This window comes from Notechis scutatus, chromosome 1, assembly GCF_049901735.1.
Source record: "Notechis scutatus isolate UNSWTSFEM ecotype Mainland chromosome 1, rNotScu1.2, whole genome shotgun sequence".
Classification (NCBI taxonomy): Eukaryota; Metazoa; Chordata; class Lepidosauria; order Squamata; family Elapidae; genus Notechis; species Notechis scutatus.
The window spans coordinates 84671722-84684378 of NC_142009.1; the positions used below are offsets into that span (position 1 = coordinate 84671722).

The 12657-nt window shown below is 35.9% G+C and overlaps 1 protein-coding gene across 4 annotated transcripts in view; it reads left to right on the top strand.

The window, feature by feature from the left end:
• The window catches only part of RGS17 (regulator of G protein signaling 17), a 65343-nt gene that overhangs the window by 22398 nt on the left and 30288 nt on the right, over window positions 1-12657 (top strand). The window lies entirely within an intron of this gene.

Consider the following 12657-nt stretch of genomic DNA (forward strand, 5'->3'; position numbering starts at 1 on the left):
TTCCTGCTCTTGATAGCTGGTAGCTTTTGGCACAAGGTAGCCAGTAGATAAGCACAACCACAGCTTAGATGGGGTTTGGGTTTTTTTTTTTTGTTTTTGTGGTTTTTTTTTTTTTGTTTTTTTTTTTTTTTTTTTTTTTTTTTTTTTTTTTTTTTTTTTTTTTGTTTTTTTTTTTTTGTTTTTTTTTTTTTTTTTTTTTTTTTTTATTTTTTTTTTATTTTTTTTTTTTTTTTTTTTTTTTTTTTTTTTTTTTTTGTTAGTTTTTTTATTTTTTTTTTTTTTTTTTTTTTTAAATTTTTTTTTTTTTTTTTTTTGGTTTTTGTGACTCTGAGCATGTTCACATCATTCTACACAAGCTAGGATTTCTAATTTAGGGGTTATCTTTCCATCATCACAGTCATTTGCATTAGCCAACCAGGAAACATATAGGGTATTTTTTTATATATATATAAATTTGGTTTTTAAAAACAAACATAAACAAACAAAACATAAAAACATCAAGCTATCTTCCACAGGTGTACATACAGTGTGCCGGTTGGTTTACAAATTGTTTTGTGGTTCCATTTCATAGTCTTCAATTACAATTACATTGCATATGGTCTCATATTGTCAATCAAAAATTAAATACCTTAGTATCATTATTAATCATTTGACTATACTTTTATTAATTCATGTTTTACAGGATAATCATAATTTACTTAGTTTATTTTATAACAGTTCATATTATCATCCCAAATCTATCCTAAAATCATTTTGTAGTTATAATAAGAAAAGAGTACATCTTTATATATTTATTATTTTCTAAAAGTCTACGTATTTCATTACTGTATTTTATTGTCTAACCATTGATAGAAAAGATCCCAAATTTTATAAAATTGTTTATCCTCTTGTTCTCTAATTTCAAATGTCAATCTATTCATTTCAGCACATTCCAATATTTTCTTAATAATTTCCTCCTGTGATGGTATTTTCTTATTTTTCCAGTTTTTAGCAAATACAATCCTAGCCGCTGTTAATACATTTACAATCAGGTATTTCAAGTTTTTACTATATATTTCAGGTAAAATTTCCAATAAAAATATCTCTGGTTTCAAGTCTATATGTTTTTTTGTCATTTTTTCCAACCACATGTGGATTTTAGTCCAGTATTTTTTAGCATCCGCACAAGTCCACCACATATGGTAATATGAGCCAGGTGTCTGATGACATTTCCAACATTTTTTGGATTTATTCTTGAACATTCTTGCTATTGTTGGGGGAAAATGCCACCTGTAAAACATCTTATACAAATTTTCTTTATATGCTGTTGACATTGTCATTTTATAATTTTGAGACCACAATTTTTGCCATTTCTCTAAATCGATCCCATATCCAAAATTCTTCCCCCAAGCAATCATAGTTTCTTTAACTTGTTCTTCTTCTAGTTTAATTTCTAATAAATATCCATACAATTTTTTAATCACCTTTTCATCAGTACCTGTCAAAATCTTATCTAAGTCAGTCAGTTTATCATAGAAACCTTCTGTTTTAGAATCTTTATCATACCTTGAATGTATTTGCGCATATGAAAACCAATTCATCTTTATACCTTGTTCCTCTAGTTTTTGCATAGATTTAAGTTCACCCTTTTCATTCAGTATTTCACCATATCTAACTGTTTGTTCCTTTTTGTATATTATAGGATAAGAAAATGCTTCAATAGTCGATAACCAGACTGGAATTTTCAAATAACATTGTCTTTTAATCTTCTCCCAGTTTAACCACAGAGACTCTAAACATATAGAGTATCTTGACAAACACTTGGAACTGTAGGAGCAAATCTATGAAATCAGAAGCTTTCCATTAAACTCACTTAAAAGAACAAAACATACCATAATCATTAAGCATACAAATCTACAAGCAGTTTTTTCCTCTCTTCTTGACTTAGTTTGATACCTCTTATGCCTACTCTTCTCTGGCCATAATCCAAATCCATGCCAGCTATTTAAATCTTAATCCACACACTAATGTTCCTCAGTCTTTCTCCAACTGACACACCAAAAGGATACTTTTTGTTGGTGGAACTTACTTGACAGTCTACCTACCTTGAACCCAAACTACAGGCAGATCCACAAGCAGGGCACACAGTGGCTGGCAGAATGTGCGTTTTATCTCTTACAAGTAACATTTATGTCAATCCAGAATGTTTTGTTTCCTATGTTCCTTTTTTCTTCTTCTTAAGCTGTCTGATTTATGAGTAATCTTTCTCTCATTTTAAAGCTTTGCCCCCTTTCTCCTGAGTAATGCTCCTGTATTTTTTTTTTTTAAATTGACTCTTCTTTGCTAAGCTAGCCACTTCCTTTTCTTTTCCCAACCAGTCTTCCTGGCTTGGTCAGGCGTGGTTGGATCAGGCCCCTTGGTCTATGTGCTTTCCATGTACCTAGGTCTGCATTCATGCTTTTGCACCTACACCTCAGTGGTGGGATTCAAAATATTTTACTACTGGTTCTGTGAGCATGGCTTGATGGGCGTGGCTTGATGGGCATGGCAGGGGAAGGATACTGCAAAATCCCCATTCCCTCTCCACCCCACTAACTTGCTTTCCAGCTCTGTTCTCCTGTGCGGTGCAACAAAAGAAGACCCAGGTGATCAGCTGGGACTTGGGAGGCAGAGAATAGATGGAGGCGGAGCCAGTTAAAGGTGGTATTTGCCGGTTCTCTGAACTTTCTGCTATCAGTTCTCTAGAACTGATCAGTACCTGCTGAATATTACATGTGATGACCCAGGGCATGGCACAAAGGCAACACAGTCAGATAAGCAATAAGAGTCCCTTTATTATCTCCAACTTTGCCCCCAATGCCCAGGTAACCTTCAGGCTGGAGAAAAACTCTCCCAGAAACAGCCTTTGACTAGAGAAAATTCTGTACAAAACAAGGTACACACATACTGTTACTTAAAATCCAAACAAATCAAACTGAAGTAATTAGTTTGGCAGGGCAGGAGCAGGAATTTCAAACTTGAAAGCACGGCAAAACTCACATAATTGAGAAGATGCCAGGAACACAGATAAGCCACAATGACACAAGATAAAGTCACATTTGCTCCCAATAGCCTGCTGCACACAGCTTGCCTTTTTTATAAACTGTTCCCAGCTGCAGCTAAAGAAGGGAATCAGGGCCCTTTCTTGCCCCGTAAGGCATGCAATCTATGCTGCTCTCTTCTCCATTTCTCCCTGCGTGCCCTAGGATGAGGAGAGGGAGTGGGCCTGGGTCTTCCTCTGAATCCCTTGTTCTATCTCTCCCTTGCTTTGCCCATCCGGACTTTGCCCTTTTCCAGTTTCTTCCACAGCCGACGGAGCCACACTCCCACTTCCTGTCAGCTGTTTGGCTTCCTCCTCTGACTCAGATTCTGACAGGAGCATGGCACCACCTCTGCTACAGCTCCATATCTTTTGTATCTTTTTTTTAACTCTGAACTTCAACTTTGCTCCTTCCTCAGTTTTCTTCAGTCTCCTGGACTACTGGCCATCCACATCCCTAATGATGTGAAGAGTGCCCCGCTGTCCTTCTTTGTTTAGGTTTCAATGGATCTAGACCTGATCTCCTGTTACTTTGCTCTTCTCTCTTCCCCTAGTGTTTACTGTAACACGAATATTGATAGAAAAAGAAAACTAACCTGGAAAACAGGCTTGAAAATTTGGCTCAATCCAAAAATAGCATTTTCAGTCTGGAAATTAACTCATTTTTTTAAAAATCAGTTTGGAAATGTCAAGTGTGTAGTTATTGGCAATAACCTTTTTATAAAACAAAATGCTTTAAAGAAAAGCAAGTGCAGCATCGTTCAAAAAAAATATCTTGCACTTCACAAAGACAGGTTGTTTTGCGGAATGTACGTCTAACAACTAATCAAAGGGTTGGCAACCATGGACACTGAAAAAAAAAAAAGGCCAGAGCCTTGATTTGGAGAAAATTATAGATAGCTCTGCCTCTTGTCACAATGAAAGGTATCACCTGATTATTAGTAAGACAAATAAATTATCAGTCAACTTCCCTCTGTAATTGCAGCAAATTCCTCATTTCTTTCAGAGTGATGTTTTCCCCTGTCCTTCTAGCCATTTGCTTCCCTGACCTAATGGGACTTATATTGCCCCTGCTATAGGGTTGGCTGGAGCTTCATTTATAGCTCAGCTAGATTTTCTAGGACTTTAAACGTAGGTTAAAAACAAAAGTTTCTCTTTCTCATTGTATTTCTGCTCAGCCTAGTTGCTCACAATGGTGCAACACAATATGTTTGGTTCAGTAAGTATCAATTCAACTAGCTCAGTTTGATCTGCCACTTATTACTCAATATTTTATTACTTGATGCTTTATAAGTCGAAACGCCAGGGACTGAACCTGAGGCCTTTTCATTGAATTATCCTCTCATTCTAAGCAATGGGTTTACACTACATGTCTTATGATTTAACGTAGCTGCATTTTGGTTGATGTTATGATCTATCAATTCAACTCTTGACTCCTGGTGACCATAGGGACAATTTCCTGCAGTTTTCTTAATAAATAGTTCACCAGTATTTTCTTAGGACATAGAGACTGGCACATAGTCACCCAGCTGGCTTTTATGCCAAAGGCAGAACTAAAATTCAGAACCCCCAGGTTCTAATCAAGCACTTTTAACTATTAGATCAAACTGGCTTCCTCCAACTCTACTGTTATTCTTTATGTTAATCCTCAACAGGCTTCTGCTTAGGTCTGGTGGCGGGGGGGGGGGGACCCTGAAAGTTTTAGGAAATTCTAGTACACTGTTCAGAGAAGGACAATGTTGATGCATCCTCAAGCATTTGCCAAAAAATGGAAATAATTATAAAAGACATACTGTAATTTCTAGAATCATCAGAGTGTCTAGATGTGAAAGGAAGATGGAAAGTGAGCACTGAGGACCAGAGGTGGTATTCAGCAGGTTCTGACCAGTTCTGGAGAATTGGTAATGGGAATTTTGAGTAGTTCGGAGAACCAGCAAATACCACCTCTGACTATCCTTAACCGATTTCTAATTTTTGCACCACTAGTGAGTAATTTCATTTCAAGAAAAAAAAATTCAAGCATTACATAAATTATATAAAAAAAAAACTTTCTTAATATGAAATTACTCACCAGTGGTACAATAATTAGAGATAGAGTTAGTCTTTGAATTAAATCACTAGAAAACAACTTCAAGTCCATCACTTTCTTAAATATTGTTAGCAAAATTAATCTTGCATATTTTAAAACTGATGTACAAAGAAATTGGAAAGAATTCTACTGTCTCTAGTAAATTTTGGGAATAGCATTTAAACTGGTAGATACTGATTTTTCCTGGGCTACAAAAGATTTTACTCATTTCAGCATTGAATTCATAAAACAATTAAGGAAATGAAGTATTTTCTTTGGAGTAAACCATAATGAACTCACAAAAATGTTGATGTAGATGTCGGTAGAATTAGGGCTGGCTTTAGCCCAAAAGTGTGTAGGCACTAGCCTGGAGTGCAAATTTTTAGATCCACAGCTGTTCCACCAATGAGGCTAGGGATGCCCTTATCTTACTGTGAAGCATATCACTAAATTATGTGTGCGTGCATACACACAGTATAAATAAATGTGTGTGTGTGTGTGTGTGTGTATGTATACATATACATACTGTATACATATATACTGTATATATGTGTACATGTGCGCGTGCGCACACGCACACACACACACACGGGTTCATTTTTGAAGTGGGGAAAATAAAGAGAGGAGATATCAGCTTGGCTTTCTTGTGTCATGGCTGTCAAGGTAGCCCTTATTCCCTAACTTAAGAAAATCTGCTTGTTGTAATTATTCCAGTTTGGTACAGTATGACTTCTGGGTAGCATATCCTTTTTTCATGGTGTTAAAAGTAAGTTGAGATCAGTCACAGTGACAAGCATGTAACTTGCTCACAGCCGTCTATGATGTTTTCTTTTGATATATTGTTTTCTTAAAACTTCATACTGAAAAGATCATAGAACTTTAGTCTGTGAACCATTATACAAATCCTATTCTCCTTCATATACATTTGTTCAAAGGATGAGGAAATCATGGTCTCTTCTTGTTTGCAGCATTCATCTCAATGTTTAAATTATTTTCCAAATGAGAAAAAGCGGCAGATAAATGTACACTTGCACATGTCAATTAATTTAAGTTAAAGGGTGTCCATAACTAATGAGAATGATGTGCCATTTTTATTCTAATATGCACTTGCCCATAAATATACATAAAAGAAAGAGTGATGGGTGCCCATTAATCAAAGGTACTGAATAACAGTCAAATTTTAGATGAATTTAGAAAATTCAGTGAATTAAAGTGAAGCTCAGGAAAGAAATAGTTGAAACATTATATATGAGGGTTTCTCAAGCATACATGCAGTTTTACATAGATGACTATATTTCATTGCAATGGTCCATATAAACCACCATATAAACCTTCATAAACCACTCATTCTAGTGCCATAAATGTCATCAGCTCTTCAGTCCATTAACTAACTGGGCCATGCATTTGTCTGTCCAATGTTGAAATTCTAGTCCTTTAACAATAAGAAGGCACAAAGAATCCATTTCTATTGTCCGGCTGTCAGTAGGAATGTCATTCAAAAAGAATGTAAGCATCTAAATGTTAAACTTTGCCTCAGATCAAGATATACAATTACTTCATCCCAGAACATAATAACTTTAGGACATTACAAAAACATATTTTAATGAAGTTGTTCAAATAAGTCATAATTTCAGAACTGTTGAGATTTTTGGTACTGAGGTTAAAAGTTTTCATGTATTAGTTAAAATAGAGATCTCCTATTCCTATTTGCATATTGAATTGATTTAACATATATTTATAGAGACTATCAAGGGCTTTTTTGTTTGTATTATTTAGTGATCCTTTATAACAATTATCCTAATTTTAGACTAGGGCTGGGACAGATGACAGCATTGTTTCTCTTCTTATCACCTAGGGCTCCAAATGATTGACACTTGAGTAAATCTTCCTCTTCCATGGAATATCATCCCAAGGCTTAAGAAGCCCAAGGCTTCTTAAGGATACCAAAAAACTTTTCTTTTTAAACTAAATCTATATTCTTGATTTAATAAAAGTGATATTGGTACTTCTGTAGAGAAATGTGAATGTTGAGAGGAGGATTAATTCAAGGAGGAGTGAAAGGAATCACACATGGTATAGAAAAAAATTAATAACTTTCCCCTCTTATTCTACTATTAGGATTATCCAGAAAAACCTATATGAGACTGGAAGAGTTTTCAACTTAAATCCATTTCCAATTTCTGTTGCCCACTTGCTTTCCTTGTATTTTTCTTTATAACAATTCCATTATTTCTAGAGTATTTTCCCCTACAGCACTTTTTCTCTCCACTAGTATTGATTTTGGGAAAGGATATGGCAATTTTAGTCAAAAACATATACATTGTTCTTTCTACTAAGAGGTGGTCTTGTCATTCTAGGATGTTGTACTAGGTTTTGTATTTAAAAAAGAGGAGAATACAAAAGTAGAAAAGAATATTTGCTTCAATACATGACCACTCCTAGACAACTTTCATTATGATATTTGAACTGTCCACTTTGTAGAAAGTTCTGATCAAAGTGGGACTAAAAAAATATTCCATGTGTAATATTGAATTAAAAGTGTTATTAAATGAAGAGTGGAGAGACATATAAAAAGTGAAGGAAGCAGAAGCAAAAACAGAAAACCCAACAGTTTTTAAAGGCTATTTTCTGTCAAGAAAAAGTTTTGTGTGTATATGTGGCATAACTTCAAACAAGAAAAGTATCATTTTAAAAACTCTTCTTGTTTGCCAGATAGTGCATATTTAATATTGGTAAGCTTTGCTAATGGTTCTTTAGAATCTAATTGACAAAAGAGGAAAAAACTTGATTTAAAATGGTCATAGAACAATGGCTATCCTACTGAAGTGAAATAGGTTGAGAAGGAATACTACATTTGACTGTAATCCTGGACACATGCATTAGGGAATTGTACTCTCTGAAGTATCTGGGATTAATCTGGAGTTAAAATAACCAGTCTTTGACTTCTTTGGGAAATGAATGCAATAAGGGCTGAATGGAAGATAAATATTAAGACTATACTATTATAGATTAGTTTAGACCAGTGGTAGTCAACCTGGTCCCTACCGCCCACTAACGGGCGTTCCAGCTTTCATGGTGGGCGGTAGGGGTTTTGTCCCTTACTTTATAAATCACCATTACTGTGGAACCGGTGGGCAGTTAGAGAAAACTTTGTTACTAACAGAGATACAAAAGTGGGCGGTAGGTATAAAAAGGTTGACTACCCCGGTTTAGATGTTCAAGTCAAAGGCCCAATCAAATATTCAAATCAAACCAGCTTTCCAAATTGAATTGGATAGTTGATCTGAATTATCAAATGAGATTCTTTAGAATCAATACAGATAATTTTGTATATGCAACAACAATGGCTTTTCCTAAATTAGTTTGGTAATCTGAATTGAATCAATCTAAGCTGATGGCTTGGTATGAACATCTGAATCAAATCAGATTTATTTTTCAAATCAAATCAGTATTGAAGTTGAATTTTCTCAGTATTTTTTTTCCGCCTTTATTCATGATTTTTTTTCTGTTTGCATGTGGTAGTTGATGCTGTTTCTGGTATAATGATGCTATAATCAAAGGTCAGGTCATACCATAGCTTTCTGCAAAAGGAATTACGGCTATGACTGTAGGAAATAGAAGTGCATAGACCGAGATGTTTTAGATGCCACTTGCATAGTTCCTGACTATTGAAATTTATAAGAGTTTTAATTCAAATCACCTGAAGTAGGTTGTCTATCCTGATGCAGAAAGTCATAGACTCAGAATTTATGAAGAGGTGATGCAGTAGTTAGAATGCAGTATTGCAAGCTAATTCACTGTTCACTGTCAGAGTTTGATTCTAACTGTCTCAAGGTTGATTCAGCCTTATATCCTTCCCAGGTCAGTAAAATGAGGACCCAAATTGTTGGGGGCAATATGCTGACTCTGTAAACTGCTTAGAGGGGACTGTAAAGCATTATGAAGCGATATATAAGCCTACTGCTATTTAGTCCAATGCCTGTTCAATGGAGGAATCCATAAAATAAATTTAAAAATATTTAGAGGGAAAGGCTTCTTATCTGTTCTGTTGGGAAATACATCCTAATATTCATTCTGAATTGATTTGCTTTAAGTTTTGACCTGTTGGCCATTGTCCCATTTTCAGATTTAATAAAGAATTAAATCAATAATGCACTGGAACCAGATTTTCGCAACCAGAATCAGGATCATCTCAAGACGTTTTGCTGCTTGAGACAGAGAAATCAGCAGAATTGTGGTCTAATTCTAATTCAGCCAGGGGTGGGATTCTACCGATTCTATCTGGTTCTATAGAACCCCTTGTTAACTTTCTAAGCAGTTTGAAGAACCCATAGTTAGAAGCAATCTCCTTTTGTTTTTTTCCACCCTTATTACATTCTTGGCAGAAAGCCTAGACTTCCTGTCTCCGGAGCTTCTGAGGCTTTCTTAAAGGGAAAAGGTTGTTTTAAGATTTTTACACTGTTGTTGGGAGGAAATACTTCCCTGGACAATCAGCACTTTGAAGAAATCATTGAATAATGAAGCAAAGCTTTTAGTGACAGGGAACGAAGATTAGTGACATTCAGCAAGGCTTCTTGGCTAGCTAGAAAGATTGACATTCAAATGTGAATTTACAAACCCTTTCTGAGTTTTGGCCTAAAACTGGTGTTTGGTGAAGCTTAATTCTGTGCTTGGTGACGTTTAATCCTGTGTTTATTGGTGGGAAAATTTTCCCTATTCAGCTTCAACAAGCAACAGCTACTGTTGTGATTTAATTATTTGTATTATGTTTGAATTTTTTCCTGCCTCATGGTTTCTTTTTCTATCTGGGAAGGGGTCTTCCTTCACTGCAGTACTATCTGACACTGTCCTTTTGGGGTATACTTCCAAGAGGCAGGGTGCAAGCTTGGCACTGATTTTTTTTATACTGCCTTTCTGGGGGAATGTGACCTTTCCTTAAATCTGGATGATTTCCTTAGGATATCTTGTGAGGTGAGTGAGACCAGCTGGTATCATTAAGTGGTGCAAATGGATCTAAGGATTGCTTTTCCTGGGTGTGCTCTTTCTGGAGAGCTTAAATGACCTCTCTGCTAAAGGACTTCACTTTATGAACAAGAGTTGGCTGCTGATAATTATCACTGCATTTTAACTATTTTCATTCCTCAAGGTGCTCTGGCACCCTGCCCGATTTGTAACTCCGGCTTGCAGGTATTTTTAATCTAATGATTGGTATTTAGGGAAGGTTTTTGCAAGCAAAGAAGCTTTTTGTATTTTTGTACAGGTAATCCTTGACTTACAACAGTTCACTTAGTGACCATTCAGTTACAATGGCACTGAAAAAAATGATTTATGGCCATTTTTCACACTTATGACCGTTGCAGCATCCCCACTGTCATGAGAGGCCAGGCGAGGAGAAGTGACCCTTGACATGAGTGATGTTGAGTTGGCCATGCCTACCCATTCACATGACTACCAAGCCACACCCACCAACTAAGCCACGCCCACAGAACCAGTTGTTAAAAAAACTGAATCCCATCCCTGAATTCAGCCTTAGTAATGAAAAGCATCTTCCTTTGCCCCCGAGGCAGCAACTAATTTGTGGAATGGAATGGACAGGATAGATTTTGTGGCAGGCACAATTTTGTCTTCAGTGAGAAAGGGTTTATGGCTTCTCAGAAACTGTTATCTGAGACACACTCTGTCTAACTGTAGAACTGGCCCTGGCTACGGTCTTTACACTTTGTCTAGTCATAGAATTGTAAATGTTAATGAGGAGGGCGGAGCATGCGTGAATATATAGGTTAACAGTGCTGGTGGCAGTCTTATATCTGTCAAGATTCCATTTCATGACATTGTTTCAAGGCCACAGGGATTGTTCCATGCTAATTGCTTTTATGGGCAGAATGCAGTATGTGGAAATTAATTATTCCTAAATATGGCAGAAGGCGTTGGGCAACTTCTATGCAGTTTACAATGGACTATGCTTCATAGGGCAGCTTGCTGTTTAATTATAAAGGATCACAGAACAATCTTGGTCTATGAATGAAATTAATAATGTTTCTCTAACTTGCTTCTGCTTAATGGTGTCCATCAGTGGCTCAGGTGATTGATTGCTTCTCTAAGTAGAAATGACAATACCAATATTAGTGGCAACTAAGAGAGGATGTTGCTGGAATAAATTATAGGTGCAGTTGTGCTTCTCTGAGAAATAGAAATACTTGGTTGTTTCACTATCAATATGTTGCCCATAAACACTCAATCTATTCCTTGGACCCTATGCACCTAAAGTAGAAATCATATAAAGGTTTAGACTACTGAAATCTATAGGATATATTTTGGGACATAAGTAGATATGGATGTGAACTATAGGAAATTGTTTTATCTATTCATCCATCTATCCTTGATGGGTTTTTAAAGCCATTCATAAATTTGCTTAGGCTCCAGACAGCAACTAATATATTGGATCTTCTAAATATGGTCTTCCTGTTTCTTTAGATATTGAAAACATATATATAGGACCAGACAAAAAGAAAGGAAAAACATAACATGATATACTGAATGTGGTTATTGACAGATTTCTGCCAAAACCAATTAAGAGAACACTTAATTGGCTTTAACCCAGTTTAACTGTTATGGATATCTATCTCTAAAGGATACAAAAAATGCAGAATTGTCTCTTTAAGACTGGAGAATCTTGCTCCGATAATTTGGCGATGGGGGAGGCAGCAGGGATACTCAGCATTAAACAGTGTTACCTTCATTATACAGACCTATGCATCATCCAGCTGAATTCAACTGCTACATGTATGGACCATCAGAATCTGAACAAATATATTCTGCCTGTAATAATAATAACAATGACATAACCAAGGATCTGGCAGAACAGACTTTCTAGATGGTAGCATACATCTCATTTTGTATGTTATAAAGCTGAATTGTACAGTACCCTAATCTCCTCTATTACCTAGATATTCAATATACTTTTCTGTTGTTCATTGTCACTTTTGATGTAAACAATGCCTACATCTGTGTATCTCCAGTACAATTCTTTTTCTGAACAGAAAATGCAAAATGCTACAACAGTTTTATCACTTTGTCTTAAATATTACCTAGTGTTACATAAACTGTGAGATGCACTTCAGAGATTATGAATAAGAAAAAGAGTTCCTGGAGCTAAATGAATATTGAATAATAAGAAAGGACCTGTGAAGGATTTTAGTTAAGTTACATGGATACATATAATAAAAATAAAAATAAAAGAAATAATAGGACAGGGACGGTAGGCACGTTGGTGCGCTTATGCACACCCCCTACAGACCTCTTAGGAAAAGGGTGAGGTCAATAGTAGACAGTGTAAGGTTAAAGTTTTTGAGGTTTGGGGAAGAAACCATAGAGTCAGGTAGAGTAGAGTTCTGCAGTTTGAATCTGAAAGCCTAATATCACTGCTTCTGGGCCAATAATAGGCAGTTGGCTGTTTTTGTTCTCACAACTAATTGCCATTGGGTGGGCTGATTAGAGTTGAAGTCCAAGATCTCTGTGCAGGAACACCTTG